Here is a 12,912-nt window from a genome sequence, read left to right as displayed (position 1 = left end):
AAAAAAAGATTATATCGCGTATAGAGTGTGCCACCCAAAAGGTGTAAGCTTTAAAATGATAAAAATATAGAAAGAATGGATGAAAAACGCTTAATACAAATAGTCCAAATCAAGTTTATCTACATACGTGTGCTTTCATGTACAGACAGAGCAAACGTTGGAGTCTCAGCAGGACCTCCGGGAGATCAACCTGTTGATAACAATGATAGTTAACAACCCTACATTGTAACAGAAGATTTGTCCGCTTTGTTATACAATATTATCTTACTGAATGCGGATATGATCAATCCATAAATATACACTGAATTTATTAGTGATATTACATTTTGAATAGAAATAGATACATGAGAAACATAGAAATGATAGCTAGCGTTACTCTCAAATTGATGAATAATTTTATATATATAATTTTATATAAGTAGTAGCAGTAGTTACTGAACTGTAAGCATCTCCCAACATGAGCTCCTGACTTTCATCAAAGTAAAACCTTGTAATTGAGCTACCTGCAAGACGAAAACCAGGAAATATCGGCTCCATGGAAGACATAACTAAGCGAGACTAAAAACATCCCAAGAGAAAAATGAAATAAGAACAGAAAAAGGATTTTAAAATACAAGAGAAGATTCCTACAGACCTCAGATTGGCTGAATGCAACAGGAACATCACATCTGACCCCAGGATCCCACATCACAGAAGGTAGGGCCATCACTTGGCTAATCCCATAAACAAGTAGATTATCCCTCAGAAATAAAGAAATCGGGGACACCCTCAGATTTTGGGAACCTGGGAGATTATAATATGGAATTCTTAGATGAACCTAGTATGAGCTCCATAGAACCTAGGACAAGGTCCCAGCACAGCAGGGGGTCAGGCATCCCAGAAGGTGTGAAAATGGCCACAGAGAATGAGGACATTGACTGTTATGCGAAGAGCACTGTCTCTGTACACAGCGGGGGGCAGGCCACTCTACAGATTACATACCCTGATAACATGAGTGCCAATGAAAAGAAAAATGCAAAGAAAGATCTCCTCAAAGCCCATGCTGAGACCCTGTTTGCTGATTACACATCAAACCAAAGAATGACTAACCTCATTATGCACACCGATTACATAAGAGACTGGCAACATGCAATATGTGACTGCTACAAGAGTACAACAACAGAAGAGGTGGATACAGGCAAAATAACAATCAGAATAAAAAACCCACAAGGGGCCGGCGAAGTGATTCTCACAACAACCATTTTTAATAATGGGACTTTAATGATTCAAGGAAGAGAAGATAGGCTTCACCAATATATAGAAAAATTCCCAGAAATCAAGAATCAGGCACAACTAAAAAGGGGCACAGACACAGGATCACCCACTGACTCAGGTGAATTACCCGTGACATCCCCCAACACTGCCAGTACACAAGCCAGCAAGCCCTCCCCCGACTCCTCACACCTCTCAGTAGAGTCCCTCACAGAGACTGTATCCCGGCTGGAGAGAGATTTTACTATCTATAAACACAATTATAACAGAAACTGTAATGTCAACGAACTGTCCAGCACAAATGGCGACACAAAAGCCATCCACAAACTTATCCAGGAAATTACAAATCTAAAACAAGAGATAGCAGCCTGCCAGCAAGAGAATGTCAAGCTGTGGGATAAAATGACGCAGTGCCTACAAGAAATCACAGAACTAAAGGAAGAGTTATCAGGCCTGAAACTACAGACACAAGAGATAAGATCTAAGGAAGAGGGGGAGGAAAACACAACAGACTCTGATCAAGGTATCAATAAGCCAGAAATGCCTCAAACATCACAAGAAAGTCCAGAACTGCCCATCACCCCAGACATAGAGCCAGAGAGAACCCAAACAACGAGAACCTCAAACCCAGATATAGTCCTGATCATAGACTCCAATGGCAAGTACATTAATACAAGAAAGCTCTTCCCACGGCAAAGAGTCAAGAAAATCCACAGCCCAACCATTGAAAAAGCCAATACCGTCATTTGCAAGCCTTTCTTCACTACCCCGAAACACATTGTCATACACACAGGCACAGAAGATCTCACTGACCAGCCCCAACAGACAGCGGGCCAACTGGTCCAACTAGCAGAGAAAGCAAAGCAACAGTTCCCAGACAGTAGTATTATCCTGTCATCTCTGCTCCCACGAGAAGACATCTCTGAAGCTACCATCATGGGGATCAACAAAGAGCTGGCGACCAGAATCAGACAAACATCAGGCATCACCCTGGCACAACACCCCTCCATAGATAAGCGTCACCTATATGATGACAAACACCTCAATAAACATGGCGTCAGCCTCCTAGCGAAGGAATTCAAAGACTTAGTGCTCAACAGAGCCCCCGGGCCTAGACAACAAACAAGACAAAGAACCATGGAAATAATACCCGACAACCGCCAATATCCAAGACAGAACCCCCCAAAGATGCCACCTATCAAGAAAAAGCCAACCAGAGCAACCCAGAGCACCAACATAGAGACAATAAAGAGAATAGAGCATGCGGTCACTACAATGGCCACAGCAGCAATGCACATAAACCAATACCTGGCCACACTGCAACCAACCAAGAACCCAGCCCGTCCTCTGCAGGACAGCTCATTACAAGGTTTACACACCGAAGATGAAATCACTAACTATCAGTAGTTGGAACATACAAGGGCTGAACGCCTCAGCCTTTGGATCTAAATCAAAAGATCCAGACTTCATAGACAGACTAAAAAACATAGACATTCAAATCCTCCTAGAGACATGGACCCGGGCAGATGACGAGTCCCTAACACCCATGGGCTACAAGGAACTCTCAGTGCCCGCCCAGAAAAATAAGACCACCAAACATGGCCGCCACTCAGGAGGCATACTAATATGGTACAAGGAGGAGCTCAAAGAACACGTAAAAGCTACCAAACGTGGAACTAATCACATATGGATAAAAATAAGCAGCTCCATCCTCAGCGGCCAGCAGGACATCTATCTCTGTGCAGTATATATGCCCCCACCAGGGTCCCCCTACCACGACCCCGACACTTACGAGGTCCTACAAAGGGAAGCTGTCCACTTCCAACCCAAAGGCAGAGTACTAATATGCGGAGACCTGAATGCAAGGACAGGCACAGAGTTAGACTACCTGCCTCCTGACGACAACCCACATACGCACGGTAGTGAGATCCACCACCCAGAACCCACACAGACAAGAAGAAACAGCCAAGACAGAATTGTCAACAAGAGTGGGAGACAACTGCTGAACATGTGCCGAAGCCTAGGACTGTACATAATAAACGGACGTACCACAGGCGATCCCAGAGGACGCTTCACACTAAACTCTCAAGTGGGCAACAGCGTGGTGGACTATGCCATTACAGACGCAGACCTGTCAGACATTGAAGACTTCACAATCGCACCTGACTCCCATCTATCAGACCACAACCAGATCCTACTATACATGAGAACCAGGAACAAAACACCCATACATGAGCCTCAACAGTCCGGCCTCTACAACCTACCAAGACATTTCAAATGGGCCAACCACCAGGCCATAGAATATAGCAACGCAACCAACCGACCCGAAATCAAGACACTGCTCACAAACTTCCATACAAACAACTATCAGCCAGACCAACAGGGAGTCACCAGAGCTGTGAAGGATCTCAAGTACATCCTACAGACCACAGCAGAACTAGCAGGCCTGAAACGAACCAAACCCATAAGACAAACCAACAAACAGTCCCACAAATGGTTCGACAGCGACTGCAAAGCACTACGCCATACCCTAAGAACAGCCTCCAACCAAAAACACAGGGACCCCAACAACAAGGAGGTGAGGGAAGCCTACAGCAATCTATGCAAGCAATACAAGGGCACCCTCAGAGAGAAGAAACAGAGATACCTCTCCCACAAAATTGAGCAACTAGAGGACTCCCTCCAGGACAGCTCATTCTGGGAGACCTGGCACCACATGGGCACAAAGCCCAAGAAAAACTCTCTCCACATCCAAAATGGCAATATCTGGCTCAACTACTTCAGAGGTCTCTACAAAAACATCCCAGAAGAAGAACTAACTCCAGAACAGCAACAGATAATCACCAAACTGAGGGACATGGAGAAAGTCATCAAAGACTTCCAGAACCCTCTGGACTCGCCAATCACCATAAAAGATATACAGGAAAGAATTGCCGTGCTGAAAGGCAAAAAGGCCAGTGGCCCTGACGGCATCCTACCAGAGATGATCAAATACAGCTCTCCAGCAATACACGCGGCACTGGCAAAGCTATTCACCCTCGTGCTCAATGCTGGACACTTCTCCGAAGACTGGAACAAAGGGCTCATAACCCCCATCTACAAGAATGGGGACCAATATGACCCCAACAACTACAGAGGGATCTGCGTCAGCAGCACGCTAGGGAAACTGTTCAACAGCATCATCAATAACAGAATCCTCACCTTCCTCACACAACACGGGGTCCTCAGCAAGAGCCAAGCAGGGTTCATGCCAAACCACCGCACCACAGACCATATCTACACCCTGCACAGCCTCATCAAGACGCACGTCCACAACACCAGAAGAGGCAAGATATTCGCCTGCTTCGTGGACTTTAAGAAGGCGTTTGATTCAGTATGGCACCCAGGCCTACTTCTAAAACTCCTAGAGAGTGGAATAGGAGGAAGAACGTACGACGTCATCAAGAGCTCCTACACCGGAAACCAGTGCAGTGTGAAGGTGAATGGGAAAAAGACCGCATACTTCCAACAGGCCCGAGGGGTCAGACAAGGCTGTAGCCTGAGCCCAACGCTCTTCAACATCTATATCAATGAACTGGCTACAGCCCTGGAGGCCTCACCAACCCCAGGCCTCACCCTGAACAATCAAGAGGTGAAGTTCCTGCTATACGCCGATGACCTCCTACTCCTGGCCCCCACCGAGAAAGACCTCCAAGAAAGCCTGTCAGTGCTGGAAAAATTCAGCACCACATGGGCCCTACCCATCAACCAGAAGAAGACCAAAGTCATGGTATTCCAGAAGAAGGGCCACAATAAAGCCTCCACCACCTCACAATTCACACTGAACGGCTCCACACTGGAGAAAACCAACAGCTACACCTACCTGGGGCTGGAGCTCAGCCAATCAGGAAGCTTCAAAGCAGCAATAGAAACCCTGAAAGCAAAAGCCTGCAGAACCTTCTACGCCATCAGAAGACAACTGTACCACCTCAAACCACCGGTGAGGGTCTGGATGAAGATATTTGACGCTGTCATCTCCCCGATCCTTCTCTATGGCAGTGAGGTTTGGGGCCCAGCCACCTACCCAGACCAGTCAAGGTGGGATTCCAGCCCAACAGAGAACTTCCACCTGGAGTTCTGCAAATACCTGCTACATGTCCATCGCAACACCACCAACATAGCCTGCAGGGCAGAGCTAGGCAGACTCCCCCTATGGCTCACCATACAGAAGAGGGCGCTAGCTTTCCAGGCACACATCCAGGGGAGCAAGCCTGACTCCTACCACCACCAAGCATGGCTAAGCCACCTGAGCAAACCAGACATTCAACAACCAAACAGCAGCCAACCACCAAACCAAAAACTCCAACAGATGATAACCAAGGCCGAAATAAAGGCGACCACAGAGGCAAACAGAGAGCGGTACATTGAAGAATGGAGAAACGAAATAAATAACTCCAAGAAACTCACCGTGTACCAATCCCTACAAAGGGACTACACCATGGCCACCTACCTGGAGAGAATACGCCACCCCAAGCACAGACAGACCCTGAGCCGATACAGACTGAGCGCCCACAACCTAGAGATAGAGACGGGGCGATACAGACAGACGTACAAGCCACGGGAGAAGAGACTGTGCCAGCACTGTGACCAGGGGGTCCTAGAAGACGAGACCCACTTCCTGCTACACTGCACCAAATACTCAGATATGAGGGCCGTCTACTACCAAAGACTCTCTGCCCACATCCCAGACTTCATATCTGCAGACGAGAAGAGGAAACTCTACATCCTACTGGGAGAAGAAGAGGCCACTGTGGAGATCGCTGCCCAATACGTGTCCAGCTGTCACCAAACCAGAGGAAGATGAGACTCCATGGACTGTTATATTTATCCCAATACACCCGCCCCACCCACCTCCCCATATAGCAGTCACCAACGAAGAGGAAGATGAGACTCCATGGACTGTTATAACCGAACCCCCCCCCCATACCCACCACCCACCCACCCACCACCCACCCAACCCAACTCCCCACCCACCCACCCACTTTACTAGCTTTGGCAATGCCAAATACCTATTCGGACGTGCCAATAAAGCATTTTTTGATTTGATTTGATTTGATTTATAAGGCTCCCAAATATATAATGTCTAATTTCCCACTATACCCAAGCCCTACTATATAACATGCATCTAAACATGATTGCATATACATCTTGTGCCTAATTTTATCTAGTCTATGAATAGATAGAACATTTGTACCACCGTTTTGTATATAATGTGTAGATATTATCTCAAGGAAGGAAAAATTCTTACCCTAACTAATTTTTCAAGGCAGCTCCTTGGGATGTGGTCTAAGGATAAAAATAAAGAGTTGTAACATATATTTGTTCCAAAATACTCAAGATTGAAAGAATTCTTCAATTTTACAAGAAGGGGAAATATCCAGTTGTCCAACCTCTAAATTTATCGAGGTGAAAACCAAAATTCATGCATAATAATAATCATCAGTTAATAAGCATAAACAGCACCTTCATTTTTACATTTCGGAGTACATTGACAGAACACTAAAGATTATCTATGAATAATAGTAACTACTCACATCCAACGTCATGTCCAACTGTATGATCTGTAAAATAGAAGAGAAACAACATTTATACTGTTATTATTAATGATTACTTTTTAGTATTGTAACTTAATGTCATCACAATGATGTCTAACACTATAGCATTATCTTATAATATGCTGTTCCTTTACTTTATATATGAACTTACCAAAGCAACAACTTAGAGCCACAACAAGGAAAGCAATAGCAGCCTTCATAATGGGAGAAGGATCGATGCTGGTTACTCAGAAAGAATATCTAAATATCAGCTCTGGGTTTATTCACAAGCCGTAAGATCTAGTGTATTTATACCTTCTCACTGTTATTCTGTATCCCTGACAATAAACACAACCCATTGATCATTGATGGTTGTGAAATGTTCCCAAGGGTCAGTTTTGCAATTTCTGGTTGTCTCTTATTGCACAACACACCCAACAATGCTGTTATTTCTTGTTTATCTGGAATAATAAGCATAATTGGGTAACATATGATACATTGATTATAGATTAAATTCTATTTCTATCTTTTACATTTATCATCATTTTTCATATGTCATATATGTTTTGTACCCTCAATATAAAGTAATTATTCCTTTCATAGTTACATAGATGATAGGTTGAAAAAGGACACAAAAATCCTACCAGACACCAAATATGGCAATCACCAGAAAATCCTTGGATTGCCATCTCCAAAAGTCTAGTATCCATAAGTTGTAATATTATATTTGCAAGTTCTTTAATCTCACTGTACTACCTATTTATATATTTGTAGATTGTATTTAGGTCACCCCTAAGCTGTCTTTTTCCAAACTGAATATCCTCAGTCTTCATCATTTGCCTTAGTTTTGCAATCCCTCTATTCTCTTATGTTCTTTGCTAGATAGCCTTTGTACCTACTCTACATCAACCCAAAATTATTGTGAGTCCTACTTGGGGCAAGGAATAAAGATAATGCCTGTAAAGCACTGTGGGATATATTGGAGCCCTATTAGCAAGAGGAGAGGAATAGGGCCTGTGAGCTGGACCTGTGAGCGCTGTCCTGCCCTATTCCTCTGCAAAAATCTATTGGACCTGTGAGCGCCGTCCTGCCCTATTCCTCTGCTGTTTCCCCGGTTGACACAACTGGTGCCTTTGAGACGTGCTGCTCCCCATACCTGGTATCATATACACCTTAGTACGGAGTTGTGAACGCTGTCACAACCAAACCAGGTGAGAGGCCACCAGGTCTGATGCATTTATTACAATTATCTAAAAAGGTGAATAGACTATCTACACTATAAAGTGTGGTCGGTGTTTTTCTATCTTTTACAATTATTAGCAAGAGGAAGGACAGAAGCAAGGAAGGAGTAAATAAATAAATAAACAAAATTATACACCATGTTCAATGTGTGGACCAAGTAGTGATTTGTATAGAGCAAATTGGGGAGGAAAGGGGAGCCAATAGATAGATCCAATTATCCTAACTTACTGCTTAATCTGTACCATTGTTTCCAGGACTGTAATATGGACAGGAGCTATATCCCATCATCACCTGCCCCATGCTGCAAAATCTGAAAAGATCCATCAAATGTTTTGGTGATTATAGCTACAGATGAGCGAATCAATGTTGAAGTAGAATTCGATCTGAATTCCAGGAAATATTCGATTTGCGTCGAATCCGCATTTCCTCACACTTTGAAGTAACGAATCGAACAGCTCCAATCGGGGTTTTAAACCCTTTGGATGCCACGGTCAAACATGACCGCAGAATCCAAGGGGTTCCGCCATGCTACTTGTCTCCCTCGGCACCCCACACGGCAAGATTTGGGGTGTTGTTGTGATTAAAAATTAAACAAAAATACTAATACTCACCTGTCCTGATCTTAGAATCCACTCTGGGGGTCTTCTGGCCAGTGACCGAGGCCTGCTCCCCATGTGAACACTGGAGAGGATGCTGATCCCAGGACAGGTGACTATCAGTATTTTTTTTTACTTTTTTTATCCCGAAAACACCCCCCAAAAACATTGTGGGGAGCCCGTTTAGGACCACAATATATGAAAAAACCCTGGGATGCTGTGGTCATGTTAGGTTACCTGTGGGACATTGTAGGTTGTTTGTATCAACCGTTCTCATTGACATTTTATATTCATACTAATGTAGGTAGGCACCAGTAACATTGGCCATCCAACATTAATATGTTTTACTATAATCTAAGCTATTACCTTACTTACCTTATTTACCTTAGCAAATAAATGTCTTAGAAGCTGCAGAATAGTGAAAGAACCTAAGCCTTAAAGATAATAAATACAACAGTTGACCAATAAAGATTATGAAATCTTGCCTGCAGTCATACTTCTGCAAAAAGCAGATTCTTAAATTCCCAACAATTATTAAATAATAACCTGACAATGGTATTGCTTTACATTTGTACGATACAGCATTTAATGACGACAAACAGTTCAATTGCAGGTATTTCTTATATCTTCTCAGGCACCTGCCCTGGCCTCCAACTTCTCCACATATGTAATTGTTATAATTACTTGTCATTTATTAGCAGAGTTCCTGAAGCACTTTGCACTGTACATAACTCAAATTTGGCTCATAAATACCTTCGAGAATTTGAGTAAGATCTTGTTTAACTAGTTTTGCAAAGATGTCCACAGCTGGACTGAGAGTCAAAAGGAGGAAATGTTGTGAGCGGCGACAGAGGTGTGTTGGAGCAGAAAAATCACAAATAACATCCTGCTCTTCTACTAAAAAGTGGCAGATCTCTAAGAGCCTGTCTCTCTACTGATGTATCAAGAAGACCCCTATTATTAGCACGATTTAAGAGTTTCTTCAATACCATCTTGCAAGCAAAATGTTCTAAATCTTTAGTCATAGTGAAACGGTCAAATTTTCAAGAGGGTGATAAAGAACATCCCTTTCTGTAAAACCTCAATCTGAGGTTTTCTAAGAACATGGGAGGATAAACTGATTTGTGATGCATTTGTTTTTCATATTGGACCTGGTCACTTTGTGTTTTAAAGATATGGTTTTAAGATCAGAAGACTGTCCTCCCACATTAAGGGTTTCTGCTGATCCCGCCTGCTTGCATTAAAAATAAGGCCTTCTGCATCATATTTCTCAGTATTTGGGATTATTGATTTCGAACAGGATATGGATTGAAAGCTTGTTCTCTAACTTCTCTTATGCCACCGATATTTAAGCAGAAATCCTCAATATGACGGGAGAATTTCTTTGTTTTAACTTCTTGTTTTCTTCCTATTCCCATTTTTCAATATCTTCCTCAAGTGTCTTTTCAAGTGTTTCCACCTCCACACTACTCAGAGTTTGTTGGACTTTCTCTGACAATTTCAACTTTTTTTTCCAAATTTTCAAGTATCTTAAGATTTGTTCCAATTAGCAATTTAACAAGTGTCCATGAACACTTGGAAACAGTTTCTTCCCATTTACCAATAAAGATAAGATAAGATAATCCTTTAATAGTCCCACAGTGGGGAAATTTCAGTATGTTTCAGCTGCATAGTAATACAGATACTAGTAATACAGATACATGGTAATACACAGTAAATATTACAGAAGTAGTAGACACACATATGCTGAGAAAGATATACTAGGAATCCATAGCAGCTTGGGAACAGAGAAGAAAGAAGGAGGACATTCATAATCATTAGTTCTCTGTGCGGAGTGATCTTCGCTTGGTCTGATGTAGATTATACAGCCTGGTTGCGGTTGGAAGGAAGGACTTGCGATAGCGCTCCTTCTCACACTTGAGGTGAAGCAGACGGTCACTTACAGTGCTGCCAAGTTCCATCAGGGTCCCATACATGGGGTGGGATTTGTTCTCCCGCATGCAGGTCACCACAGACAGTATCCTTCTGTCACCCACCACCTGTACTGGGTCCAAGGGGCTCCCCAGGACAGAGCTGGCCCTCCTGATCAGCCTGTCAAGTCTATTTCTGTCCCTGGTTGATATACTGCTCCCCCAGCAGGCTACACCGAAAAAGATGGCTGAGGCAACCACAGAGTTGAAGAAGGCCCTAAGAAGTGTCCCCTGGACTCCGAAGGCCCTCAGCCTCCTCAGCAGGTAGAGTCTGCTGTGGCCCTTTCTGTGCAGCGCCTCCAGGTGATCAGCCCAGTCTAGTTTATTATTGAGGAGCACACCCAGATACTTATAGGTCCTGACTATCTCAATGCATGTCCCCTGGATCTCCATCGGGGTCGGAGCACCTCTCCGTTTACTAAAGTCCACCACCATCTCCTTGGTCTTCCCAGCATTAATCCTGAGCTGGTTCTGCTGGCACCATTCAACAAAATCCTGATTTAAGTCTCTGTATTCCCTATCGTCGCCATCAGTGATAAGGCCGACTATAGCAGAGTCATCAGAGTACTTCTGTAAGTAACAGCTGGAGGAGTTGTGCCTAAAGTCAGCAGTGTACAGTGTGAAGAGAAATGGGGCAAGAACTGTACCTTGTGGTGCCCCCGTACTACAGATCACAGTGTCAGACACACAGTCCTGGGCTCTCACATACTGAGAGTGGTTTGTCAGGTAGTCTAGGATCCAGTTGGACAGGTGGTGGTCCACTCCACCAAGGTTCAGCTTCTCCCTCAGTAGCCCTGGCTGAATGGTGTTGAACGCACTGGAGAAATCAAAGAACATTATTCTCACAGTGTTCCCTGGTTTCTCCAGGTGAGAGAGAGCTCTATGAAGAAGGTGGATGATGGCGTCATCTACCCCAATGCCCGGCCGGTAGGCAAACTGGAGGGGGTCCAGAGCAGAGCTCACTAGGGGGCGTAGGTGTGTCAGGACCAGTCTCTCTAGGACCTTCATCAGGTGGGATGTCAGTGCTACGGGTCGGTAGTCATTGTAGTCCATCGGGTTGGGTTTCTTTGGGACTGGTACCACACAAGATGTTTTCCACAGTTGAGGTACCACTCCGAGCTTTAGACTCATATTGTACATGTGCGTAATAATAACACACAGCTGGTCACTGCACATTTTAAGAACTCTTGCGCTTATCCCATCGGGTCCGCCGGCCTTGTCTGCCTTAATTCTCTTAATTTCCCGACACACCAGAGACTCCTTGAGGATCAGACATTCGGATTGCGATTTACTGCCAGTCGGTGGGGGTTGGGTCTTGGTGTGTGAGGGGAGGGGGATTGCTTGTGAGGGGGGAGTTGGTTTGGAGTCGAATCTATTGAAGAATAGATTAAGCTCATTAAGCCACTTCCTGTCACCTTCAATCTGATGAGCTGCCATTTGTTGTTGTTTATGTCCGGATATCACCTTCAGGCTGTCCCAGACCTTTGAGACTCTACCCTCCCCCATCTGAAGTTCCATCTTCCGCCTGTAGTTGGCTTTCCCTTCTCTGATCAGTTGTCTTAGTTGTTTCTGCACCGCCCCCAGGCCATTTTTGTCCCCAGACCTAAAAAATCGCTTTTTCTCCTTAAGAAGAGTTTTAATCTCAGAGTTGATCCATGGTTTGTTATTGGAGAAACACCTCACCTTCCTAGTTGGTACCGTGCTGTCCACACAGAAATTAACGTAGTCTGTTATGCAATGTGTGAGTCCCTCAATGTCCTCTGGAAATGAGTCTTGAAATACTTCCCATAGAGTTATATTAAAACAGTCCTTTAGAGACTCGACACTTCCCTCTGACCAAATCTTCACTGTACGGTGTACAAACGGTGTATTGTCTCTATCTAGGGTAGAGAGAACATGCACATGTAGACCCCTGGGAATGATGATTTTATTTTACAAATAGTTTACCAAAGCAGCTTTGTTCCACCACACTTTAACCCTTTTTCTAATGAGATGGCAAATCTTTCGTTTCAATTCCCTAAATGGGGATGACTACAAGAGTCCCGAAGATTTATATCTCTGAACTTTATGTGAGGTCTTGTAAGTTGTGTCATCGTATGGAGTCATTTTTAGAAATGGTAGACATTGTTGTATATTTGAGGCAAACGGAAGATTCCATTAAGGCAAGAATAAAAACAAGAAAAAAACTGAAATTTTTTCTTCTCATATTAATTTTTTTTTTTTCACCATTTTTGACACTGTGTTTTTCTGCGTATACCATATTTATTGCACTCGATCACC

This window comes from Leptodactylus fuscus, chromosome 5 (assembly GCF_031893055.1).
Source record: "Leptodactylus fuscus isolate aLepFus1 chromosome 5, aLepFus1.hap2, whole genome shotgun sequence".
Classification (NCBI taxonomy): domain Eukaryota; kingdom Metazoa; phylum Chordata; class Amphibia; order Anura; family Leptodactylidae; genus Leptodactylus; species Leptodactylus fuscus.
The sequence above is the reverse complement of the archived record's forward strand: the minus strand, read 5'-3'. Positions refer to the sequence as shown.